This window comes from Barbatula barbatula (genome assembly GCF_947034865.1).
Source record: "Barbatula barbatula genome assembly, chromosome: 7".
NCBI lineage: Eukaryota > Metazoa > Chordata > Actinopteri > Cypriniformes > Nemacheilidae > Barbatula > Barbatula barbatula.
Window position 1 is genome coordinate 15560372 of NC_136770.1, and position 17749 is coordinate 15578120.

The 17749-nt window shown below is 36.9% G+C and overlaps 1 protein-coding gene across 2 annotated transcripts in view; it reads right to left on the reverse strand.

Moving 5' to 3' along the window:
* negr1 (neuronal growth regulator 1) overlaps positions 1-17749 on the reverse strand; it is a 102901-nt gene that overhangs the window by 23216 nt on the left and 61936 nt on the right. The gene's annotated exons all lie outside the window — the stretch shown is intronic.

Genomic DNA, 17749 nt, shown 5'->3' on the forward strand with positions numbered 1-17749 from the left:
GTTCAATCATTTCTGAATGTGAATGCAGAGCTACAGTTTACATCTCACTAAACAGTGAAAATCCCTTTCTCAGCTGTACTGGGACTTGTTGTCCAGGTGTAGCACTAAATGCGTGTTCGTCAGCTTTTACAGAAGAATTACCCCTCTGTGTTAGCTTTTGGCAAAGCTTTTGCATTAAAACCTGACATTAACACGCTCAGTCCGCGATGCTTTGCAGGGCTGTTGCTGATGCGTGTGGGGGAAGGGGCAGGAAAGCTACAGATACCATTTAATGGACAGACCAGAGAAGGAGCCACAGAGTGGGTGAGATAATCAGGCTGAGAGTACATGTAGGAGAAGCACAGATAATTGAGCGTAGGTGAGCGAGTGAGAGAGAGAGAGAGAGAGAGAGAGAGAAAGATGGGGGGGGGTTGATTCTGTATTGGAAAATGGACTGGGTACGAGTGATCTTTTGCTATTGCCCATTTGTGGCGGAACATGACATATCAAAGAGGGTACAGAGTTTAAGGCTAAAGATTAATCTTCACAAGGGGAAGAGTGCTTTTTAGCCCCTGGTAGGAGATTTTAGTACATGAAAAATGCATGTTTTAGTTTGTGTTTAGCGTAGGTAGAATAAAGCTAGCGATGGTTCAAAGAACTCTGGAACTGTTGAGTTTTGTGTATGGTTCTTGCTTATGCATGTGGAACTTCTGTGACAAACGCACACATATACTGCTGATGCTTAGGTGTTTCTATAGTCACTGTAAGAACTCAAACCTTCTGAAATCACATTTTACACTTTTAATTCGTCTACTTACAATGTCTAGCTGTGTATGGATACCTTATGGATGAATAATTTGGCATATGACAAATGGCATATGTCCACACCATCTCAAACTGTTTGTTTTATGGTTCAAGAGTATATGTGGTCGAAATAATAAAATTTGCATAAATATATAGTGTAAATAAAGTGTAAAAAAACAGTTTTTCTGAATTTACTATTTATTGTTTAGGTAAAAAAACCTGTGAAGTACTTACAAAATGTCTTCCAAATTTATAGTAAAAATATTGTTTCTATTAGCATTTATTTGCAGAAAATGAAAACTGGAGAAACTTACAAAAGTTTTTTTCAGACCTCAAATACTGTAATGAAAACAACTTCATATTCACTTTTAAGCAAACAATAATATTTGGACAAGAATAACCTCGTTTTTTATCACAGTTTTCATGTCTCTTGAAATGCTTTCAGTCTTTCACATTGCTGTTGGATGACTTCATGTCAAAATTCAACAGACACCGGACTGGAATGGCCACAATACATCTATAAATGCTGAATAAATAAAAATTCGGAATGATCTCTTAATATTTTCCACGGCTGTAAATGTTATATATTCTAACATACATTTTTAAAAGTCACAAGTGAGTGATAATAAATAATGTTTTTGATATTTTAAATATTGTTATAATAAAATGAAATGAAATAAATAATTTCTTATTAGGAAATAATGTATAATGGAACTTGTAAAGTATGTAAAAGTAACAAAACAGATAATGAAAGTATGATTTTAATGGAACATTACAAATAAAAAAACGTTTTCATCAATAATAAATACATAAAATAAAACATTAAATGCCTGTCATTTAAAGTGCCCATAGTTGAAAAAACAAACATCCAGTACAGCAGAACTAAAACACATCCACTAGTTTAAATGTAAATTGTAAAGTAAACCAATCAAACCCAAAATCCATCAAGTTATACTGCTCACAAAATTTGATCAGGAAGTTAACTTAAAAGACGGCAACCTAGTAAAACACAGCAGAAACCTTTTTCGCAATGTCCAATTAAACCGATTCACTGTATGCCCCCGAATGCCAGATCACAGCAGAGCGCATCTGTATGCAGAACGGGTTGCACTATTGATTTTTGAGCTATTCTAGGGGCTCATGTAAACATGAGATCATTTAGACTGGGCATGTCTTCCACAAAAGCACACATGAGACCCCAGATGAACCATGCTGAATGCAAGCATCATTGCTCTAGCCATGCCTGTTTAAAATCTAGAGGTCAACTATGATTTATGGCTTGCCATGTGCTTATCATCCGCAACCAGATATGGTTGCATTTCTTTTATAATGCGGGGCAAGGTCAGGTGGAACCACATCGCTGTTCTTTACTAGGGATCTCTCCTCCGTTGATCTTGCCCTTCCATGATACAGCATACATCTGATAAGTGCACCTGAAAGAATTGCTAAATAGGATTATTCTCCTATAGCTGCCCCACATGGCCCATTCTGAGACGGCAGGCAGGAAAGATTACAGGCACGTGGATTGTGCCTAAAAGACAGCCAGGTAAGACAAAAAACTCTTAACTCATTAATAATGAACTCTGGAGGAACAAGGTTAATTTGAATACCAAAAGCCTTGCTTTAATCGCAGGCCTGGAGCACACATTGTGCCCTTCATATGGGGCTTTGCCGGCCAGCGGGATATACTTAGAGGAAAATCTAATGTTCTGTCTTAGCTCGAAGATTTAATGGAGTTTTATTAAGAGTTATTGAATTATCAGGTTTGTCCAAGATGTTTCAAAAGCAATGTCTTAATAATGCTATAAATGAAATACTAGTTGAAATCCAGTAACAATATAGCATTTTAAAGGGATAATTCACCCAAAAATTATATTTCTGTCATCATTTACTCACACTCAGATTGTTCCACACCTGTATACATTTCTTTGTTCTGCTAAATACAAAAGAAGACATTTTGAAGAAAGATAGTAACCAAACAGATCTCATTCCCCGCTTGCCATAGAAGGGAAAATACAGTAAATACTGCGGGAGTCAATGGGGGATGAGATCTGTTTGGTCACTGACATTCTTCAAAATGTCTTCCTTTGTGTTCAGCAGAACAAAGAAATGTATACAGGCTTGGAACAACCTGAGGGTAAGTAAATGATGACAGAACGTTTACTTTAGGGCGAACTATCCCTTTAACATTAACGTGGATTTCCTACTTCTAGACATTAACTAGACTCATATTACAGACAATTTGAGATATGCTCTCAACAAAGGGTTCTCAAGATTTTTTTTTTGGGGGGGGAAGTAAATCTGAATTAAGCAACAACCAAATGAAATACTAAAGAAATTTGACTTTCCTATGGGTTAGGTTTCAATCAGTTTACCTTATTTTCAACCATAACATTTACATTATATTAAGATACATTACATTAATATTAAGAGTATATAAGACTTTTAGCATTTTAACATTCTTGCACGCATTTACCAACATCATTATAACAGCTTTAACTGCTTTTTAGATTTTAGACACTTCAGTTAGGTCTTAAAAATGTATGTTTTGGTTGATTAAAAATGTCAAGAAGTCCATGCACCTTTAACAGCGCAATTGCATTTAAGGCAGAAACGCAGTTATACGAGCTATAAAGGAAATGGCACAAATGAATTCCTCTTGCAGACACTGACCTGACACGAAGATTGAAATGTAAATATGGATCAGTAAAACATCCTACCTTCTTTATTGCAGGCCATATCTGAGGTAAACAACCTAATTATAACCACATTTCCATTCCAAGCAGCACATGTTCATGGGCAATAACTCTCTCACACGCTGATGCTCATTTTGGTCAAAAAGGCCCTGTGTTTGCAATAATAATCAGTATTCATGCACCATGCATGCTCGGCATATGCTCTCCCATATGCTTGAAATCTACAGCAAGGATTTGGTAGGGAGAGTTGTTACTGTTTACAAGAAACAACGGACAGCGCTACTCTATCCACTTTTCCAGAATAGTTCACAGCGGAGATAAAAAGCAAAAGTTTATATCATTTACGATACTGAAAGGACAAACGTATCTTGATCTGCTGACAGTGGTAATCGCTTTGTTTTGGTAGACAATTGAAAATGAAGGCTGGGAGTTTTTTTTTGTGGGGAAAAAAGCAATGTCAAACTGATGACATCCAACTAATAACCACGTTTGTTGATATGGTGAATGAGACACAGTTTAACAGGAAATAAAAGCTACAGTTTTGCTATTCAACATGATTAAGCCCTGTAACTAAGCTCATTGGAAAGTATGAAGAATGGGACCAAGGGAAGACAATTGAATGTAGATAAAAAGTCACACGTGGAGATCCCAAAAACTCTTCTTGAAAACATGGTATTTGAAAACATTCCACTTCTTTTAATATTTTCTTGAATAAATCAAATCACATTATGAAACACATGGGCGGTCACACTGGATTTTTTTCAGCAAAAAGGGAATGATTCCTAAAATGTATTTTACCAAACTTATAAGAGGTTGGTTGGCAATTCTTTGGAAATATCTCTGGTGGAACAAAATAAGATAACCCAATGAGGTGCACATAAAAATGTAGGTGCTTGGATAAAAAAACGCACACATTCAATACAAATTTCATGAGTTATTTAATGAGTAAAGTTATGTCGTGCAGTTGTGCCAAGTTCTAACTCTGGGATGTTGGCACAGACTGTGGATTAGGTTGGCACAGTGCTAAAACGCTGTACCACAGAAGTTTTTCGAAAAAAGGTAAATATGTAAACCAAATGAACACCAGTTAACGTTACATAGAGCTATACCATCTATTGCAGTTCAAGTTAAAGGTATCTGTATTATATCAGTTATGAATAATTCATTTTCAAAATATTCATTTTCCAACCAACCTCAAAAGCAATGTGCCAACTTTTCTAATCACACTGTCTTCATAAAGGATATAAGCCAGCTGGCATCAAATCTTCTATCAACCATAAGTAAAGTTTATGTTATTTATCTAACTTTCAATTATTTTCTTAACATTTTAACAGTGTTAAAGCCAATCAGGTCTATATAACTGACCTCTCGTGGCTCACAACTCTGAATATACATACAAATAGAATCAGTTCAGGACTGTTCAAATGGCTATCGCTGTACGGAGAACTCCAATCATTTAAGTTTATACGTTCTCCAAAGAACCACTTCAGTACAATCTATGTGACAAAACATCAAGGGAAACATAAATCATTACAGCGCTGTGGTCTGAACCTCACTTCTTTTTTCAAATGAAACGCACTTTATTTCACCAAATAAATCTTGCATGAATCCCAACTGTTCAAATGCTTCATAAATCTCACTTTGCGTGGGAGCTGTCTGAACTATTTGTCAGAAAGGCTAGCAATAATAGACAGGTTGGTTTTCAGCGAAATCAAAAGCTTATCTGAATGTAGCTGCATTTTCAGCCAACATGCAGTGCAATACAAATCCACCATCGGTGTGTTTGGAGGAAAGCGCATACTGTGTGTGAAGCAGGTATTGATTTTACAGTCATTTGTAGCGCAGTTGTAAACGTGTAAAAAACGTGAAACATTTGAAACTCACGTGAAAGGACCATGAATAAATATTGACGAGCATCTGCTCTGTGTAAAGATCTAACATCCTCCTACTTCTATTCTAACAAAAATATCTCAAACATGGAACAGACTTAATATACTCTATAATATCATCATCCACCATACACATACATCCTTCTATATTAATTCCATAAATCGTTGCATGTGCATACCGTATGTATTGCTTCTCTCTGAATACCCATAATCCAACCCTCCTGCAAAGAGATGTCAGAAGATAATTAGAATTTATCAATTAATTTATAAACATTGTCAGGTAAGTAGTTGATCCTCCTGCGAGCAACGCAAACTATCCTCTCTATGTCAAGGCTCTCGTCTAGTGCGCAAAATTAACTATAAATACAATTTGGAACTTGGAACAAAACAAGAACAGTGGGACGTCGAGACAGTTTATCTCAGCGATTGATACTGCCGGTACTGCACTGGACCATGAAATTGTCATTTGTTCTGCAAGCGTCACATCAAATGAAAGTTAAAGGCTGCACGCTGGCAAAGGTCTAAACTCCGCTGGCAGTGAGAGTACCCATGGCTAATTATATTCATTCCATACAAATGGTTATACCTACTAATGCAGTGGCATATCTGTAAAATGGAGTATGAGAAATGCATACAGCTCTGTAATGTTTATACTAATTACTAAGAACGGTCATGCAGTACGACATCACATCACACACATACACACACGTTGTTAATGTGTGCGTTGCATCCGTTATGTCAGAGTTTATTTGCTAAGGAGAAAGCATTAGATGAAGTAATGTATCCCATTTGAGAGATTACATTTACACACAGACGACAAAACAGAACTCTTAAAGGGACAGTTCACCCAAAAATGAAAAATCAGTCACCTCTCACTCATTCACTTTCATGTCGTTTCACATCCGTATGCTGTTATTTTAGTCTGTAGAACACAAAATATTATTCCGGTAAATATGGTTTTGTGTCCGCCGTGGATTAAACGGCAGTTCCTGAAAACAGCAGCTATTGACAGTGTTTTTGTAGCTGAGATTCTTGGGTTGCTATGATACTAAATATCCGCAGAAGTAATGTGTTACTAGCAGAGATCCTCTAATTACTGAGATAGCAAACTGCACTGTTCCACCTTTGAAAAAAACGTAACGGCTAACCTGGATCGCATGATGCACTTTAGCCAATCATATAATAGCAATGATTTCAGCGCATACAGTTCTCAGCAAAAGTGTTAGCAGACAGGGATTCATTACATTATATGTTATTTCCTTAAAAAAGCTGTTTTTTCAGCAAAGTGAAGCGTCTCCTCCAGCGAAATCCATTAAAAAAAACGCCTCTGGTCTCCCTCATGTGTTGCTTTTTTATGTGTGATAGCAGGCTTAGCCTTTAGTGGCTTTGTAACTCTCTGTAGTTTAAGGAAAAGTTATTATAGTTTTGTTTTCAGTGTAATTACAATTTATATAATTTTATTTTAATATTTTTGTTACTTTTTAAACATAGTTTCTCTACTTAACAAATCACCACCTGCAAGGTTCTATCTTCATTCTGAGCGGTTTTGAGAGAACATGTTTAAAAGTTTGGGATTCCATTTGACTTTGTAGATAGAACCTTTTTGTATTCAAAAAAAAGTAAAACAAATTCACATATGTTATTTTGTCAGAATACTTTTTGACTACTGTAAGAATGTGAATAACTCAATTTGGACAAAACTGTCAGAGAGAACCTTATTGTTTCAAGGCGAATTAAGATTAATGTGTTTTTCAGTTTTATTCATCTTTAGAATTTACTTTTTTGAATTTATTCTTTTTAATTTTTATATTTACATTTTGTTTAATTTGCAGATGTTTTTATGTGCTTTTGTGTGATGTAGACCAAAAGCTATCTAAACTGGAGGAAAATATTATGCATGTACACACTTGAATCTGATTATTTTCTCAATCGGATTTAAAAATACCTGTGCAAATGCACAATGCAGTGCTGCTTATGTCTATACATCTTATGTTTACGTCAAATATAAAAAAAACACGAAACTAACCACAAGATCCTGTTTAATCCATACAGAGGCACGTGCATAATTAAATGAATGGGGACACGCGCTGTATGTTCTGCCGGGCTCGTGTGTGTTCTTTTAAAACATTACATAAAGCAAAGAGAGTACATAGTATTATTTTAGATCTTCGTTTTCCTTCAAAATGTGAAAAGACGAAGTTTGAAATGAGATGTTCGACGTCAGGTCCCGCTACATTTAAAGTACACTTTTAAAGGTTGATTCTTTCCCGTGGGTGAAAAGAGGAATAATGTTGTTCATTCGATGTTGATATCTGGGCTATAAGAGGTCATTTGAGCTAGTTTTGGGATTGTTTTGAATAGCCATTGGACTGGATTTGTTATGCGAATCTGGCAACCCTAGCCGTGCGTTTGCACAGGCGTTTTGTTCGGAATATATTTAATGTATATGTAAACAAGTTTTTGAATCGTAACATTCAGGCGACATGTAAACAACACTGAAATGATCTGCAATCAGATATATTTCATTCGGATTGACAAAAATGAGTGCATTTAAACATAACCACTGTGATTGGGCAGTTGAGTAAAAAATGCAATAGCATCTGGCTGCAGAACTGCACTTGCACTCTCAGACTTGCATTCTCACACACCTTTGCTTCCTGTGCAAGTGATGTCACTAACAGTCGACACCTGCACTCTTCGCTCCCTCTTCGTCATTTGCAATCGACACAAATAAACCGGAAATTACTTTCCAAATTCTTTTTGTCATGTTGCCAGGAGACAAAATGCTTTAAAGAGGAATAATAACTCTACAACTATCACAAGAAATACATAGTGTATTATTATATTTAGTATTTAAATAAGTTATGAAGCAAAGTCTATTACCAGGAGGGCATTTCCAATGTTATGGATGTGTGGATTTTATTGACTTGTAAATTCTCAGAGAATGTCTATATTATCAATATATTGAATAATCTGTTTATATTTTACTAAACCCCTGATGATAGAGCCCAGACATCAGTCTATGCATTGAGACAAAAAACTAATTTTTGAGAGACAACACTGTTCCTAAACAGGACATTTCCATAAAATGTAAATAAATTTAAGCTTACGCAAATTATATGAGTTTTATTTTAAATGCTTCAATTTACAATCTACTAATTTTCATTGCTGGGTAAGCTTTAATATATAGTCTTACAAAACTAGTAAAATAAGTAAAAGCAAAAGAAGCGATGCAAAAGAGACAATGGCACATAACGCAGTTTCTTTAGTTTCAGCTTGACAGAACACTTTCAGGGTCATGACGTCAACAACGTGTTCAAATAATACGTGCATATCTTCGATTTCAGTGAAGTCAAAACTGGAGGGTCCCAGAGCTGCAATTTTGAAAATTCAGCCTTTTGTAATGTGTCCATGGCTTCTAAAGCATCTTGGTCCTCCCCGCAGAGTGGGCAGCTGAACAGAACCAAGCAGCACACTTGACTGCTCCAAACACCACTCACTTGTTTTTTTTACTGAAATAATATACCGTCATACATAGACAAAACATATATATTTAAACTTACGGCAGTGACCGCAAGACGTTCTCAGTGCGCGAAGAGTGCAGGTGTCGTCACTTGCACAGGAAGCAAATGTGCCTGAGAGTGCAAGTGCAATTCTGCAGCCAGACCCTTCTCAAAGAATTACTCTGTGTTTTACCTTAAGTTTATCATTTTTCAACTCTTTAAACTTAACTTGAAAACAATTGTGAGCAGATTATTGATTTGATGATTTACCAGTGAACCAGATCAATCCAACTCTATCAACCCTTTTATTGACAAGAACAGGCTTGAAAGAACGATCTGTTAAACGATCATACTGATCGGTTTCTCGAGTTCAACTAATACAATGATCCTGTTACTGAGTTTACAGCTCACTGGAGGAAAAGATTATCAGCGAAAAAATGAATAAACCTTCAGTCTGTTCCTCACACAAAGAAAGAGGACTTCGGAATGGCGCAGAAATCATAGAGACCACTTTAAAAGTCCTATTTGGAGCTATGGTCACTCTTACCAGTCATTGTACGAAAAATGTCAACACAATGCCGGTTTGACTCGGCATGAGGTAGAGTAAACAAAGTCATTGTTTAGATTTTTGGGTAAACCGTCCCTTTAATTCACAAACTCTCACACACACATAAACACTCCACTCCCTCCCCCCAGAAAGAAATGAATCCCATGGTCTGTGATTTCAGTAAGAAGCACAACAGCAAAAACACAGCGATGCTATAGATAGTGAGAGACGTTCAGAGACGGCGGAATCAGTCGCTGCTCAGGAGAAGAAAAAATGGCAGACAACAAATAAAAGAGAGAAATCGAAGAGGTGTATTATCAATATCCCGCCCTTCATGCAGCCCGCGCTAAAGCAGAGAATGAGGAAGCCAGAGATAAGCAGTCAGCGTTTAGAAAAGCCACTCGAGCTCCAGCCCCACACATGACAGTGCCCACCATAACGCCACAGTACCCGCTCAGAGGGGTTGTCAGTGCTGAACTGTGCCAATGCCACAAGTTAAAGAAATAAAACACAAGTAAACACAAACAAATCAAGAGAGAAAAAATGAAATTAAAGGGACGACACACAAAGCTGTATGCCAGCAGGCATCCTGGCCAATCGATAATAGGAGAAATTGCAATGAGGAAGAGGTCAATTTTGGTTAGTGCAGCGTTTCGGATCCTTTACTGAGCTGCGAGGAGCGCGAGACACATACTGACCTGGACTTGAGACAGCGCTAGTTGTGGTGGGTTCAATAATAGCTACAGGAAAAGAAGTGGAGAGGAAAAAGAAGACATTTATATATTATTAACATAATGAAGACCAAAAAGATAGGAAGAGAGATCAAACACAGGCAAAGACTGGAGAGGGTGGAGTGAAAACCTCTGTGGGTTTTTTAAAACACATAACCAATGCCCGCTGAGATGTCTTGATCAAAACGTAACGTTCAATCGGGGTTTGTCAGGTTTTTATGTTCAGAGGGCTTCTGACTGAGTCGATTTCAAATCGTATTATGATGGCTGATCTTTGATACTCCAAACTAGAATCTTTTGAGCATCACTCAATTCAACGGTCCGGAATGAAGCTCGGCGCAATTAACACATGAAATTAAATTTGCACCTAGCAGACAGTCGTTTAATCATGACGATGTAATATGATTTTCATTTTATTAATAGATATCATACTCTCTCAATTGCCCTAGCTCCCTTTTCGGGAAATGTTAAAAGCAGGACTTTAATGTTAATTCATTTTTTAATCTCATATAGGCTCAATATTTTCCGTCGAGTTACTTAACTGATGGTAATTAAAACTTAACTTGTGGGGATATGTTTAGATCTGGGTTAGATATGCAGTGATGAGTCTGTATTCACATTTATAAGTCTTTCATTTGATGATACAGTATCTAACCTCAACTTCAAAATTTACTCAAATATATGAATGTCATTCGACTACATTACAAAATATCAAACCCAAATGCATCTGCTGACAAAATACACTAGGTCTCCAAATTAATATTGTCTTTGTCATTCATAAAATTATATTAACTGTGGTGACAAACTAACTTAATCATGGTTTAGCTATAAAATGGTAATTTTTAAACATTTTAAAACATAAAATAAAATGTTCTATATATGTAAATTTGAACTTTATTTCAGTTATTTAACATTTTGGTACCCATTTTAAAGCATTTATAAATGTGTTCATTACTGATAAATAGGTCATTTACAAATGCATTATGAAGAAGTTATAACCGATGAATAAAAAGAGGGATTCTAACGAAATACCTGGCAAATGGTGAGCCGTGTTTAACTCACATGTTATAAATGCCTAATAAATGTATATATTCATCATTTATTTGACTCGATAGCAGATTCATAATTATCTTGATGTTGTTTACAATATAGGCTGTCAGATTTGACACTGTAGGGTGTTATGGTGAGATTCTTAAACCTGCTCACTATTTGGAAGGTGTTTCGTTAGAATCCCCTATTTATTCATTCATTTGATCACCTCTGGTTACTACACTTTTACTATAATAAAACTGCGGTTAATTTTCCTAAGGATTCTTCATGTGACACTCATAAAATAATTTGTCGAGCAACAATAACATACAAGTAATTGTGAGATAAAAAGCTGGACACAATCAACCATCTGGACGTTTGTCAAAATGATTATCCCACTAATGCAGTCTCTCTTGTGGTAACACAGCCAAACCCAACAAAGGAAATAATCCAGGATGTGTGTTTCCTCTTTCATTGTTCAGATCAACATTGCAGTGCCTCCTTACAGTAACAGAGGCTTTGTTATTAAGGGATGTAATGACCTCAACAGAAGCTTCTCTCTGGTAAGCTAAATTGAGAGCCCTGAAGTTGAAATCACAGTGCCAAGAGACAGTTCACATCATTACTGTTCACAGGTTCAGGCAGGGTGTGTGTGTGTGTGTGTGTGTGTGTGTGTGTGTGTGTGTGTGTGTGTGTGTGTGTGTGTGTGTGTAAGAATAAAAAAGCACAGGTGGTGTGATAGGACTTTGTTGACATCATGATAAGCCTACAGAATGTCAACCTAAAACAATCACACTATTGACAGTCCTGAATAGGGAATCGACTTCATGAGTGGATATAAAACAAGATTAAGATAAAGAGGCAAAAGCACCCAACCATTGGCAGAATATGAACAAACGTGGCTTTGTAAAGTTAAACATAATAAAAATTCCCTCAGAGAATGAGCTCGATTTTCATTTTGCACATTTTGCACATTCTTCTATCAATTCATAAATTGAATTGATAGACAGTTATATTTTTGTTTTGTATTTCGACTGCAAGTAAATAACTGGGTATCTGCCTTTCTTGCAAAACAGTTCATTTGAAAACTACAATAATTATTATTTAGCATTAGAAATACTACTGTGACTAAAGAGTTTAGACATACTGCTGGATTAAACATTACAGAAACAAAAAAATACTGTTATACAGCTGTGGCACAAACCTTACATTGGGTGGGGGTGGTCTAATACAGTTGTTAAGCTTTGTAACTGAAACACTGTCATTCCCACCACATCATTTCCATTCATTCTTTGCTGTTAAATATGCTGATGGAACGATATTTAAAAAATATATTTTAAAAGGTATTGGAGAAATATGTATGTTAAAAATACTTTAAAAAACATAAAGATATCTAAGTATTTTATAAAATGAAACATTATAACATAGAGTGTAATACTAGAAAAATGCATTTCAAAAAAGGGCTAAATGAATGATAGAGGTAGAGTATAAGGTTTGTATATGCTTACATAAACGTTACTGTGCCTATCATATAATAAAAAAGAAAAGGGTGAAAATATCTTTAATAAAAATCGATGCCCCAAGATAAATCCATCTAAAGTCATGATTTAAAAAATCTGTTTTCTTGTCAATAAAAATGCGACAAAGGTATATATTTCCAGTCTCCATTCTACTTTTTGCCAAATCTACTGTAAGGTGTTTCTGGAACCAAGATAATGTTACTCAGTGTAGTCTAAGACATTGATGATCTTCATGCAGCCACGAAAATACTTCCATTCCCCGGTTACTATCTGGTTATCACAGAAAGGCAATTTGTTCTTCATAAATCACACTGCATTGTGACGCTCTCTTAGCCTATACATTACAGTATTGCATCTCATGTAATCTACAGCTATACAGCAATGGAGTACCCATCACTGCATTCACATAAGAACTGTTTGATGTGTACACTGAACGACCTCTGTTCTCACTTGCAAGAAAAACACATCATCTCGGCGGGAGGAATTGCATTACATTCTATAATAACGTCTCATTTTTACCTTCACAAGGCGCAACCAGAGAAACTTGACGCTGCTACTATATATAATTTTCAGAAACATAAATTGCAACGATTTGAGAGAAGTGCAATCTGGTGTGCATTGACCACTTAACGCTTTAAGAACGAGCCAAGATGTCAAATATGGACTTATTTTACCTTGGCCTTAAACTGTAGATTTTAAAACTTAAAGGTTAAAATGAATTATTTCAAGAGTCTAATTTTGTGTAATCTTCAGAGGCACAATTCATTGGCCGCATCCTTGAATGGCTGCACCTTCTATCTTTCATGCATGGTCAGACTCATTGCATACACCTATTTCTCCAGTCGCTTCTGTCTCTGTCTCTGTCGGGAGGTGCTTTATAGCCAAAACGGACGCGCTGCATCCCAAACATGTTATTTTTCAAGGGCCTGCATGCTCTGCGCACAGCAGTGTAAAAACAGCAAGGCAGCATCCTTTAAGACTGAGCCGTGCCAAAATGATGACTGTTGTAATACTAAAAGTCAATGAGAACGATAAATGTCAGTCCATCTGTTCAGCTGTCCATTTCAGCACTGTATTGAATTTGATTAGGCTTACAAAACTGCTTCAAACCACCATAAAATGCCATTTTTTATCAAGATAATGGTATCAAGAGAACGGGCTACTGTAACAAGATACTCAATGATACTGCTAATGCTGTAAATATCACAACCTGGCAACATATTCGTAATCTTATCCTCTGATTGGGCGAGGGCTGCACGAAAAATCGTTTATTAACAGCACACGATTAGCCAATTGACTACGATTGTTTCTGCGCAGTTCTTCAGCCGCAGCGTCTAACAGCTAGAGGGTGCTCTTGCGCAGAAACTCCAAATAAGAGCACTTAAAGAAGTACAACACCAGTAGCATTTAGTAAATTGAGCATTTACTCAATCTAACAAACTCTAATCTGATTGGATGGCTGAGCAGTTACTGGAAACACAAGGTAGAGTTGCGATTACAATATATAACACCAATGTAATATATACACTTAACACCTAGTTGCAAGTTAGCTACACATCTAAAAACAGAACTGTATCTTCCACTTAAGAAAATAATCGATTACAATCACTTTCAAACGAGCACATGTTCTGATCGCATAGCCAGCACACCGTTTATCTGTGTTGTTTTCAATGTCCAAGTAGGTGGTTGGTGGCCAGAATAAGCTGCAGTGTGGACCAGACCTCATGAAGTTAAAGATCTGTCTACACTGTATCAGTAAGCATCAGTTCGATAAAGCCAGATCGTTATCGTATGATGCATATACAGTACCGTCCAATTAAATTCTTAATCCACGAGCACTTAACAAAGCACTTAAACGTATCAGCATAAATTGTGCACAGTCTGTATTTGGCAGTTCTTTACAGTGCATGCCGCGACGCTCAGAGGGGAAAGCAACCCGGTATATGATTGATGGAGAAATAAGACCAGGATCAGAAAGGTTGGCTGAACAGCAAGATGAATGCGTGCGTCTCCCAGACGCTGGAGAAAAACGATATTCATGAGAATAAACTGATCTGATCATATCTTCTGTCCAACTTCACCTTCTATTTCGCGCATTCTTTTCACACGGGGTCAGGGTGTGGTAACCACGACAACAACATTCACCACAACTCAAGTAAGCGAATGAGGACAAGAAACGCAGAGCTTTGAAAAGATGAGTTCGTGATTGATAGGCATGGCAAATGAACAAGGCTTCCATTAGCCGGTGCCGGTTGAAGACGTAGAGGCTTTATCATAGAGACTGGTAGTTTCTGCAGGCTATAAGTGCTTCTACTCAGTTTTGGGCTTATTGTAATAAGAGGTTGGAGGAGATTATTCAGCAAAGCCTACACTGTGCTATAAGCAAAACCGAGATAGCTTGGATTACAAAGCAGATGAAATCTGCCAATTAAGGACAACTAAGTCTTTGCTCCTCAAGCGGGACAGCGAAATGCAGAAGTGAGATTTTAAGTTTCAGGAAAGCTCAGAAACAGGAAAGCACATCAGGCACGGTAAAACAGCAGGCTGGCGATGTGACAATGTGTTTGAGATGCACGTTTGCTTTGCGCACAGAAAATGTTATGCAACACCCAACAAGATAAAGATGGGCGAGGTGTATGTGTATAAATATGCTGTTATTGCCTTCAGCAGTAAAGATTACACGAACTCATTCTCACACGTACAACATATACAGATCAATTATGAAAAACACAGATATTAGCATTCCATGCCAGTAATCTACACAAACAAAATTCAAAATGCAAATTCAAAGTCGTTTATACAGTTGTCCAACTACATTGACCAAAAAGATTCATAGATCTAAAGCAAATGACATTAAGTCCAATCAAACGTGATGACAGTGAGTAATACAGAGAGATTTGTGTAAATGTCAAGTCTATCACATGGGCATTGCATCATCCATTTTTATTTTACAATACAAAAGATTTTAAAGAGTTTATCACCTTTACACACTGTCTGCACATTTTGTCTCCCAAACGAACATTGTGTATTCAGTGAACTTGCGTTTGTAGACAATAGTTTAGAATGGTACAAAAGGACAAAAGCACCGACTGGCAGACATTCGTTCCCTCGCAAGCCCCATTGTCGCTTTTTCACGGGAAATATGTGCACATTGACGATTATAGATTTTTATATTATATACATATCGTGGCTGTCCTTCTGAAACCTTGGATGTCCTAATTCACTGTTTTTCTAAAAATGAATATACTATACCGTGGTATGACAGTAGACAAGCAGTTTTTAATCATTTTAATTGGTTAGATATTTGCAAAACCCAGTGACAAACATCAACGGTGACCTATGATAATGATTCATGGAAGAATTTTTATTATGGAGATCTGAGGTTTCAGAAGGACAGCAGCAATATTCATGATATGCATATATGCTAAAAAAAGATGAGTCTATTATACTATGCAATAGTAATTAATAGGGATTTATTTAAGACGTGTGCTAAAGCTAAGTTAATTCCTTATATACTGCTAGATGCAAATGAATACTAATGAATTCTTATTGAAAGCGTGGTACCTTGTCAAAACAAAGACCGATTAAGTAGAGTGCATTGACATGCATTTTTTTTATATATACAGAAAAGAATGTGTGTGACAATTACAAAAGCCATTAGCTACATTGGGTTCATTGGCAATTGGCAAAGCTTAAGCAAAGCAGTTTTAAACATGCGGTTTGATCTATGAGTGCATCAGACTAGCGTCATTAGAGTGTGCCAACACCAACATTTCACGAAAGTGCACTTTTCTCCTTAATGAAATTTTAATCTCTTAAGCATAATGTCAGTTAACTTACTAATTCTCCTCTTGAGAATTACATTTGTGCATTACATTACAAGCACTTATAATGAGGGGTGAAATATTCAGACCAGTGTGGACGTAATGGAGTCGTTGAGAAAGGTATGCCAGCTCTGGTATATAGTTATAGTTATGGTATAATGTTGGGCCGATGTACTGTAGATGATCGCTATCACATGCATCGCACAGCTTCCTAACCAAATCTCGCCTTTTGTCCATAAACATCGAATGCTACACATTTCACCTGATCTTTCTGGTAAAATGGAATAAATCCCTTCACAGACACAGGAAACCTCATCATGATATTTCACTATGTTAAATATCCTTCGCGTACGCAAGAAAAGCGCTCAATCACCTTGAATCTGGCAACCCAGGAAGCGCCATAAAACTAGTTAATTCTATGGCATGCAGAGAGGAACAAATCTGAGGGTTTCATCTAGACGGTACCGCTAAGAAAACTTTCAATACGTGGAGCACAATAAGAAGCAAGAAATCATACACTGGGCTAAAAATAGAGCCGTGTGATAGGTTTCTTTATGCCGGGGAGAATACCAAACGCCGCACTTTGATTAGTACGCCACACCTTGTCTCTGAGGTTGAGGTGCTCCATTAAATATTAATGTGTCCCTGAATCCACCTTTGGTTCATCAATACTTATTGACCGATATTATAATAGTAATTTAGTCACCGGCAACGACAGTCAAGTCCCACATTTGCAATCCGTATAGATGTGGATGTGCCCGTCGTGCAGGAATTGCTTGCCATTTCTCATTAGGAGGACAGTAGGGTAGGTTTCCTTTTTATTACCGAGGGAGAAAATAAGAGGTACAGAGTAGCTCTGGTGAGAGCAGCAGATGCAGTTTTCTGGTATATTGTTAGTTTTCTTGCATCACAGATCTCCGGTTTTCAGCAGAATGTGAAAGAGGAGAATTTTTATCTCAGCTGGTCCTTTGATGCTTCATTTAAAAGTGAGGGACTCAACTTTTCCATCTGGCACTTTTACGACTATCGCCTTTCCTATTTTTTCCGTTGTTTATCTTGTTAGCCCACCAGCTCTTTATTATTGACTGTGGGACCTCAAAATCAAAACAACATTAGGCATTTCAAACAGACTGCTCAAAGAAATCGCATCTCGCTTTAAGTGCGGCGTTTGTTTGAAAACGCTTTGTTGAAAACTTCACACTCCAAAAACATTGACCTATTTGTGTA